This window comes from Diospyros lotus, chromosome 5 (assembly GCF_014633365.1).
Source record: "Diospyros lotus cultivar Yz01 chromosome 5, ASM1463336v1, whole genome shotgun sequence".
NCBI lineage: Eukaryota > Viridiplantae > Streptophyta > Magnoliopsida > Ericales > Ebenaceae > Diospyros > Diospyros lotus.
In genome coordinates, this window is record NC_068342.1 from 7,066,855 (window position 1) to 7,078,139 (window position 11,285).

Below are 11,285 nucleotides of genomic sequence, written 5' to 3' on the forward strand. Positions count from 1 at the left end.
ACAACCATAATATTAACACAAGATATATAGTGGTTCGGTGTTTCTAACACCTATATCCACTCTCTCAATGTCAACTTAACATTTGAGGTTCCACTGTAACTACATTTATGTTTTTCAATAAATTCACCTAGAAAATTTTTATACAACACTGAGGTTTTTTTCTTAGCTCACCGCGAAAATTATTACAACAATACATCTAGATTGCTTGGGCTCTAGGAGGCCACTCACAATCCACAATTAAGACAAATAAACAATTATATGTCCAACAAACTTGGACTAATATAGATATAAATACAAGAACAAATATTACAAGACAAATATAAGAGTCGACTTATCTATTACTATAGTCGACTCTTCGAAATATACCAATGCTGTCAGGTTGACTCTGCATAACATGCTCTCGGTTGAGTTCACTCTAACTTTGCAAGAGTCGACTTTAGCTTAAAGGGAGTCGACTCTATTGAATCCAGAGTCGACTTCTGAAACCAATTTTATAGAAAAATTAGATTTGTTTGATGATACAATCCATAACATGTATACATTACAAGATATTTATATTTATTTAGTTTAAGTAAATGTCGTAAAATATAAATTAAAGAAAATATGAATATTTACTTTAAGAGTGTGTTTGATTGCACACATTTACCATAGAAAATGTGTAATTATTACACATATTTTATAGAGAAATAATCAAACACTCTTAACTTTTCTATGAAAAAATGTGTATGGTATAAGCATTTAAAGCTTTTTTTTATGAAATTCATTTTCCAAGAAAGTATGGTGATTTTTGTTTTTTAGGCAATCATTACCTAGAATTAAATTATAGGTAATGCAATCAAATACACCCTAATACATAAATATAAATAAGAAAATACCATTCATTTATATTCAATAAAAATATAAAAAAATCAAAATCCAAAACAATAAGAAAAAAAAAATTGGTTTTAGTACTGTTACGGTCATTTTTTGGACTACCTTGGGCTATTGACGAGGCTAAAGTGGGATGGAAACGGTTCGATAACAAGGCCTGACCTCTAGAAGCCCAATGGGCCTAAAGCCAAAGCTATCTCTGCGAGGTCGCATGATTGCTAAAACGCGAGCTCTGATTATGATAGCAAGCAAGCTCTTGATGATATCTGTAGCTCGCTAGTCAACTCGATCAACTCACAAAGAAGAATAACCGAATCTGATGTCTACCTGTCCTTATCCGTGGAAACCAGTCCTCACATGGTGCGGAACTTTTACTCCCTGTTTTATGGAGATAATGACATATTGTCCCTCACGATATGACCCCACTATTTTGAACTTTGTGTAAATTATCAATATCTCACACTATAAATAAGGTGTCAAAAGCTATTGTATATGCATAAAAAAATATACATACTGTTACTCTGTAAAAAAAATCAAAGAACAGTCGTTGACTAAACATCATTTTGGCCAAACCACGTAAAAAACTCTTGCGCATTGTTTGTTGATGGTGTTATTGTTCTCTTCCTCTCGTATTCGTGATTACTAGATCAGTACAAACCGACGAATCTCGGTCGACCATTTCTGAACGTCAACAAGTACAAATTTGGAATTTAACGATTTTATCACCTTCAAAATATATTTCTTTTATTTTTTTAAAAATTCATTAAAAATCATTTTAACAACAATGAATATTAGATATCAAAATACCAAAAAATAGTTTTTCAAAATGAAAACATTTTCTTATATGACTTCTTATAATACGCTAATCTTTCAGATTTAGAGAAATAACATTTATTGATTTATTTTGATACACAAAATACTATAATACTTAAAATATGTTTTCTACCATAAGTTATATCAAAAATTCATTAGGAGATTTAAATATACCAAAAATAATTTTACTAAAATTATGTTTTGTTAAACATCAAAATACAGAGTAGGTTGATTAGAGCAATTTAGCTCAACAAGTTTCAATTGTAATAATTTATAATTTAACAAGAAAATAGTTTTTCAGATAATAAATTCATATAAATTAGATTTGAGCTTGGAAAGTTATTCATTGTGGTTGATTTGCTAATATTAATAGGCCCTATTGTTTAGTGTGCAGTTGATAAATTTTGAATATATATAATAACTTATGAATTACATACACTAAATAAATTAATTAAAAATTTGGCAAAATTATGTTTCCTAAATATTTGATTGACGTTTTTTTGGTGTTAAATACATCACTTTTAGGGTGTGTTTTATTGCAAGGCTGGAATTTGGGTGGAAAGAAAATAAATTCTAGATAATTGAATTATAGGGAAAATGAATTACTTGAAATTAAAAATTTCAACTGTTTGATTGGTATAATTTTATACCTAGAAAATGATATTATTTTTCATCTTCTGCTGTTTGATTGGTAATATTTTCTGTAAAATTTGATAATTTTTATTTTTCATTTCTATACATTTATATTTATCACAAAAAATTAAAAATAATAATAAACACTCTTTATTTATTAATTTGTGATGAGATATAGCAATAAAATAAAATAAAATAAACCCAAAAATTACAAAACCCACTCTCTCACCCTCTCTCACCCCCAAACCTACTTTCTCACCCTCTCTGTCTCCCTCCTGCATCTCCCTCATGCCACCGCTGTTACTAGGCATTTCTGAAGGTGTAGAAGATTGGGCTGACAACCCCATTGTCGATCTTCTGCACCATCGACTCCTTCAACCCCATCGTCGCCATCTAGGTTAGCCGCAACGTTGTCGACGTCACTGTTAGTCTTTCTCTCTTTCTTTTCTGTGGAGATGGCGACGAAGCCTAATACGGAGCTCGTATTCGGCGATGGATGGCGACTCATAGGAAGTCGGAGATGCGACGAAGTCTGAGTTAGGGCTCGACTTCGGCGATGGATGGCGACGAAGAGGAAGGGGACGAAGCCGGCTTGAATGGGAGAGAAACTAGAGAAATCGAGATGGACAGAAACGAATGTGTTGTGCGCGCGGTGATTGAATTGCCTGAAAATGGAAAACAAGCCCCCTCTAGAAAAATTATTTCCCGCAAAAGCGAGAAAATAACATCACTTGACTGAAAATGGGAACTTAATTTTCCTAGAAGATAAAGTGCAATCAAACACTGCAAAAATTAGAATTTAGGTGAAAAATACTTATTTTTCATAAAAAATAAGTGCAATCAAATAGCCCTTAATGTCATCGCAACATTGGCCCTAGCAAAAGATTGGGATCCATGGGCTATACATAGAAAATTTTCTAATTTAAACTTCCTTTTGAGTTTTGAGTTTTGAGTTTTAGTTTAAAGATTGTATGTCTTTATGTTAGAATCGTGCTTGAATATATTTACATTTAAAATAACTATGAATAGGCAAAGTTTCTTATCCATTTGAAAGGGATGGATATAAAATCTTAACGTGGACATAGTTAAAGATGAAGACCCGTTTGAAAATTGAAATCCTTTCTATTTTTTAAGTTTTTTTTTTTATTTTTAGTCTTAAATATGAAGTGAATTATAAAGAAGGTTTAAAAGATAACCATATAAATAAAAATTATTGAAGATGAATAATTCGTGTAGCCAATAATGAAGCTAAACCATCGTATTGTTGCTTTTGTTTGTAAGATTTTAAAAATGAGAATGCAAAAACAGTGTTTCGTACCTTCAATGTGATTTCTCATTTGCATGCGAGATAGCTTTATGGGTGTTGTGAGGGTTTTACCTTGGGTTATAGTTGTCAAATGGGTTGGGCTAAGTTAGCTTCGTAAGACGGGCCTTCCCGGGATCCACTTGCAGGCCTTCCAAGTGGGCCTTTTTATTTTTTATTTTTTTTTAATGTTTTTTTTTTTTTTTTTTTGGTTAACACACCATCACGAACGTCCCCGTTGTTCGGTCTCATGATTTTAATATAAGAAGTAAATCAAGAAATTTAGCAAATAAGTTTCGACTCTTAACACAACCGCAAACGTAAAGGCGACAAGTATTTTTTATTTTTTAGGGTCTCGCTCCTTGTCTGTTAAATTATCTCCTATCTAGGGCTAGAACACGGAACCAAATTAATGTGCTATATATATATATATATGCATGTATGTATGTAGTAGTTGCACCGTTGCAACAGAATCTACCACATTTATGCAGCAAGGCCTTGGGGAGTCGGGGCCTTGTAGCCCGGTCCAGTTCACATTTATAAGACTTGGGGGTTATTAAAACTGAGTTTTTAAACCAAACAGATTAATTTAAACTAATTTAATTTGGTATTGGTTTGAAAAATAATAAAATAAAAATTAATTTTTAATTTTTGGTTCATCTTTGACAACAATATTTCAGTTTTTAATCAAATTGTCCAAATATATAATTATTTTAAAAAAATTAATATACAAATCGCCAATGTTGGTAAATTTATGTTGGTATTCATCACTATAATTGCACTCAGTAAAATGTTTTAAATTTCTACTAAATCTTTTGTTTTTTTATGCATACTAAACTTTCTTAATATTAGTTATTTTCAATAAAATTTAATTATTTTAGTTACTTTCGGTAATTTCAATGAATATGCATTGATATATCACCCCATTTCAGTGAAAACGATTTAAGTTCATATTTTAAAATTTTAATTTGGTTCAGTTACCAAAATTACTCATTATATATAACAGACTGAAATAACTAAGGTGAGGCTCTAGTTATTTCAGTCTTTGGGCGGTCATCCCAAAGACGAAATAACTAAACCCTCACCTTAGTTTCGGTACCTCACGAACACAAAATATACCAAGGATTTACCCAATGTCTCATAAACACAAAGTATACCGAGGACCAGAAACAGCGAGAGACGAGAAGAAGTCTTCGTTTAATCGCCGGCCATTGCCAATTTGCCATTCCCATTTCCCAAGCCCGGCACAAATATGGAATCGAGGGCTCAACTCTCAAGCCTGATTTTGCTTCGTTATGAAATTAATAAATAGATGAAATTTTCACGGATCCATCTCACCAAATCAAATGATTATTATTGTTGTACCTCACTCCCATTCACTAATTTTAGTCCGCAAATATAACCAATCGTAATCTTCTGTCTGATTCGTATAACCTCGCTCTTACCTGATTGAAATACTGTTGCCAACCATAACATTGTCAAGTTCAATTACATCAGGAAATTGACATACAAATTAGTTTTCCATTTCTTGAAACAGTTATAATCATCAACAAATATAAAAATTAGATGTAAATACAATCAATAATGTTGCCGAAAGTGTTCTTCATGATTCACACGCTAGCGCTGATGCAAATCGTAGAGAATGGCAAATGAAACAAGCAAAGTAAGCGATAGTAGTCAAAGTTATAGACAAATCTACGAGAAATTCATGTAATAAATGGAAAAAGCATATCAAATCACTCTGTTATTTCCGTATATGTGTAATATGGATACAGTGTAACGAGAATACAGTAACAATAAATAAAGAATCCCTATCGACTCAGATCAGATCCATGACAAGGAAACAGTAACAATAAATAAAGAATCCCTAACAACTCATATGAGATCCATGACAAGGAAACAACTCACGCGCACAAGCATTATGTATACGAGATGATCGTATTTGTACAGACAGGTAGGTATGTGTGTATAATGAAAGATGCGAAGATCTAATGTTTCATAAGCGCGAGAAGAGACAAAACAACCGACGACAGCGCGACTGCTCCAGAGATCGGCAACAAGGATGCCGATCCAACGTCCGGCGATGGTGCCGGAGCCGTCCCCAAATCTTGCGCGAATGAAGCAGTGGCGGCGGAAAGGACCGCCATGGCGAAAATAACCGTAATGGCCTTGAATGAGCTCATGTTCACCGCCATTGAAGCGAAAATCTCCGGTAAATTATGTTGAGAGGTCGAGAAAGAGGCTCGCAAGGTGAAGACACTGTGAATGAATCTGGAAGACCGACGAATGTAGTGGTGGGTGAATTGGCTGTGGACAGAGTGGTATAAATAGGAAGAGAGAGGGGGCGTGTGGGGCCCAAGAAAGCGCGGACAGCTGCCATGGCTTGCGAAGCATGGCACGTTAAAGCTCAGGAGCCAAGTCCAACTAGAAAACGGCGAGGGCCGGCTGGCAAGTTTGCTTTAGGGCATGTGGCACCTGTTGGCTCAGCTAACGTGGGTGTCTTCGCTGCAAAGTAAGCCCCAACCAAAAAAATAAATAAATAAATAAAAACTTCTGAGTTCCAAGTACTGTACCAGTGACACCAGATCTTTGGTGCGAGCTAGACGTGCCAAAGAGGCATACTGCACAGTCAGTTTATTTGGGTTAGCTTGGGATAAGTTAGACCGGGTCAATCCTTGAGAATATGGAGTCGACATGAGTTACAATTACTAGTACGTTGATCCACGTTGCAAGCTCGCTTAACTTGTTTTAAATTTTTTTTTTAATATGTTTGCTACATTATTATGCAACAAAGACAAAAGGAGGGTGGGGAAGGACCGTCCATCGGTGCATGCCAGCCAATTGTGTTTGTTGGGTCGGAGTCGGAACGCAAGCCACGAGGCCTGCAGCCTGGCACGACTTTGGAATAATGGCCAGTCATGCTTGGTATGGCTTGGCCCATCTGACATTTTTAAGTTGAGGACCTGAGGTAATCAAAGTTTTTAGGGGGACAATGTTTCTCAAACACAGAATAACTTTTTTATCCACTGGCAAGAGATAAGGCTAAAATACTAACACACTCAAAAATTAATGATCGTGTTCTCAGATATAAAAAAATATTTTAAAAAATTAAGTTTATATATACATAATTTATAAATTATTACAGGAATTCGATAAATTTATACTTTTATTATTTTTACCTTTAGTTAGTTGTGCCTATAAATTTTTATCATTATTATAAAAGTAATTATTGAGCCAACTTACTCATATTAATTAAGTTTTGATGATTAATAAAAAGAAAATTTTTAATATATACATAATAGTATTTGTGATGATTAATAAAAAGAGTATTTTTTTTAAATATATTAATTGTAGTATCGAATTATTTTTTATTAATTTATAAAATATTTTTTTCATAATATATGTGTTACCAAAAATATCATTTTTTGTTAAAAATATTTTCATAGCATATGGATTATAAAAAATATTATTTTTTATTAAAAATATTTTTTAATATTAATTTATTAAATATTTTTTTATATCATATGTATTATCAAAAATATTATTTTCTATTAAAAATATTTTAAATATATATTAGATTAATTTATATAATATTTTTATACCATGTGTAACTCAAAAAAAATATAACAAACTACTGGCATCTCTCCCATGTCTTCAACAAGTTCCAATCCTTCCCTTACCAGCTTATCTACAAGCTTTCTTTGAAGTATTTGAGTGCACATATTAATTTTAAATTATACTAAGTTTTCTACTATAATGGTCAGATTCTTTATCGTCAGAAAACTAGCTAAAATGCCTATAAATACCCCATAAACTCATTTTTTGAGTATCTAAATATTTCCATTACATATCCAAAGCACCCGAAAGTTCTCAAACACTTTCAAGCAAAACATCCAAGCAATTCAAGACTCTCGAAGTATTATTGTACATCCACCGAACAGCCACAAAGTAAGAGGAGAAAAGTTCTTTAAGTCTTATACGACAAATCAGAACTTCTCCATTTGAGATTATAAATTTATTTATTTATTTAAATATTATCATCTTATATAATTTGTTCTTAATTGCTTGTAAACAAATTATTTATAACATTTAAATTACCATTGTGGATTGTATAGGTTTTTAGAATCATTAAAATCTAGGTGAATCTAGTTTCCAATATAAGTTAAGAACAAAATCTTGGTGTAGTAGTTGTTTAGAACCCATTGTAATCTAGGTGTGTATCTAGTTTCCAATGTGAGTTAGTGTGAAAACCTTAGTGATTTTGATTTAGTGAAATCCCAAGGGTGGTTAGACCTTGAGAGAGTAGATTAGATGTGTGTGAAAATACCGAACCACTATAAATTGTGTTATATCTTATTTTATTTATTTTTATTATATCTTGTAGGTTACATTTATTATTAATCTCAAATATAATTTAATATATTTATCAAATATATATTTTTCAATAAAATTTTTAATCAATAATATTTATTAAAATTAAGAAAAAATTTAAAAGGGACCAACAATAATTATTCTTAAAAAACAAACTCTTAAATGTTTGAAGTGGTAGTCACATAGTCAATATATATGATACACCATAATAGGCTCAGGCAATGCTTCTTGGTTGGTGATAGTTGGTGATATGCTTGGTCTTCTGCTTTGATGAATTGGTCAAGTAGCGTGTGTTTATTTTGTTACGAAATACGAATAAATTGCTCCATTACGTTATTAGTGCGTGATTGTTGCATGTTAACGTTGAGTGAGTTGTGGAGTTTCTTGTTTCTAGTTTGATTCCTATTTGTTAGGTTATAGTTGTAAGAGTCTTTATAAAAGACTCACTCTCGATTGGTAAGAATCAGCTAATTAATAATAAAAAAATTTCCTTCTTCCAACTCTTTCCACAACTTTTCTACTTCTCTTCGAACTATCTTTTGCTGGTTTGAAAATTATGCCGAAAAACCTCTATCATTTGGTATCAAAACGCAATTTCTTTCCATATATACGCATGACAAAACAAATGTTGAATGCAAGAACGAAGTCAATGAACTTCTTACTTGACACGAAACAAATTTTGACTACCTAACAAATAGATTCGACCAAGTGCATAGTCCGGATCGATCCACGAGATTTTTAAACGGGCCGCCCACGACCCCCTTGTAGGGAGCTAGGCCGGGCCAACCCGTGGGCCCAGCGTGCTCGTGGGCCTTAGCCCACAGGGCCTAACGGGTCGGGCTCAATGGGCTTGGCCCACAGGCCCTGGTAAGCCGGGCATACCAAGCCCAGTCTCTTTTTCTTTCTTTTTTTAAATATTTTTTTAAAAAATAATACATATATAAATATCGAAATAATGCATATATAAAAATTAAGTTCTTTTCTTTTTAAATAATTTTCTATCTTAAGTTTTAAATATTATTTCATTATTTTATATTTCAAAATTCTATATCTCTTATAATTTTTCTTGTGAATTGATATGAAAAATAATGTACATATAAGAAGGAGAATGTTTATTTATAATTTAAATATATAAATTTTTTTAAATATATTGATGGTTATTATTTTTTATATATATTGTAAAATGTAAATTTTTTAACATCTAATATCAATAATTAATAAAAAAAATAACATAGTTAAAAAAATAAATGAGAAAAAAACGTTAAAAATAACACAAGGTCCCAACAAGTGGCCATGCCTATAAGGTCCCAACGGGTCGGGCCATGCCCAATGGGCCACAGGCCAGGCCGTAGGCCCAAATTTTTTGGTCAAGCCCGTTTAAACAGTGACAGGCTAGGCCATAGCCTGGTCCATCCCGGGTCGGGCGGCCCTTTTGATATCTCTAATTTCAAGCCATCCGCGCAGAATTACAACGCTTTGGATCAATCCCCTAGCCAACTATTCCACCACAAATGAAAATCCTTTTGCTTCACGGGAACCATCAAACTACCCTTCCTCAAATCCAAACCAAATTTTCACTACCGTTAGTACTCAAGATCGCAATCAAACCCAATTGAAACTATATTTTCCAACTTTTGGAGAAGAAGACCCAACAGGGTGGATCTATAAGGCAAAACAGTATTTCAACTTTAAAAATATTGCTCCTCATCAAAGAGTCCAACTTGCCTCTTTTCATTTGGAGGGAATCGCCTTACAATGGCATAGGTGGTTTAGTAAGTTTAGAGGACCACTCACCTGGAAAGAATTCACAAAGGCCATTCTCAACAGATTCAGACCAATCGAGTATGACGATTTGTCAAAGGCGCTTTCCAGACTCAAGCAGGTTACAACTGTTCAAGCCTACTAAGAAGCCTTCGAAAAACTTTCTCACCGATTCAACAATCTTTCGGAACAGTTTCTTGTTGGATGTTTCATTGCGGGCCTACGAGATGATATTCGGGTAGATGTGAAAGGTAAAGCAACCAAAGAATCTGACAAATACAATTGGAGTTGCACACTTAATTGAGGAACGTAACTTATTGCAAAAGAAAAACATCAACAACAACGCATTTCGATCCCGAAAGGCAACCCCTTTTCAGCGAACCCAATCCAGCACAATAGTGGGCCTCCTCCAAGCCAAAAACCAGTTCCTCCAAATGGATGGACACCCCTACTGAGGATGCAACTTGGGAAAATAAAGGGCATTTCATGCGAACCTATCTTGATTTTAGTCCTTGAGGACAAGTACTATTTGAGGGGGACGGAGTGATACACCATATTACGTGCAAGCCATGCATCTTGGTTGGTGATAGGCCTGGTCTTCTACTTTGTTGAATTGGTCAGGTATCTCTTTTGTTAAATTGGTTAAGTAGCATGTGTTTGTTTTGTTACGAATAAATTGCTCCATTACGTTTTTGCTGCGCGATTGTTGCATGTTAACGTTAAGGGAGTTGTGGTGTTTCTTGTTCCTAGTTTGATTCCTATTTGTTAGGTGACAGTTGTAAGAGTCTTTATAAAAGACTTACTTTGGATTAGTAAGGGTCAGTTGATTAATAATAAAATTCTTTCATTTTTCCAATTCTTTCCACAACTTTTCTACTTCTCTTCGAACTATCTTTCGTTGGTATGAAAATTATGTCCAAAAACCACTATCAATATAATGTAATAATGGGTATTATTATATTATTACAAAGCTCAGAATGAACCCAAGATAGAGAATAAAGCCACAAGACAGAAAAGATCCAGAGGAAGCTAGGCCTACCTTCAAGGCCTGCGATAGTAAGCCCAAGGGCACCCCAAATAAGAGCCTATGACCCAAGCAAGGGCCCATAAATGGTTCACTTAACCTATCTAAAGTTCTCATCTTGATCATTCACATTACCTCTCATCTTCTTGTAAAAAAAACTAGTTTAGTACACGCTCCAATCCAAGGATTACTAAGACTACTCGAATATGAAAAATACACAAAAATAACACCAACACATCATGAAGTGACAAATGGGAACCAATGGTTATCTATTAACTATCTCTTTTTGTTTTTCATTTTAATATATAAGAGTATAAATTTTAATAATTATAAATTACTACTATAAATCATTATCATTGATAGAAAAACTAGTAATTTTCATCCACCACTTTTGTGATCTAATTTAGCGTTGAAGGCTTTTGTCATTTAGTGTTCTTTTTACCAAACAACTCATCGTTTTATGTGGGGCCAAGCGCAACCAATGTCATTAAAAAATAATAAGAAAAAAAA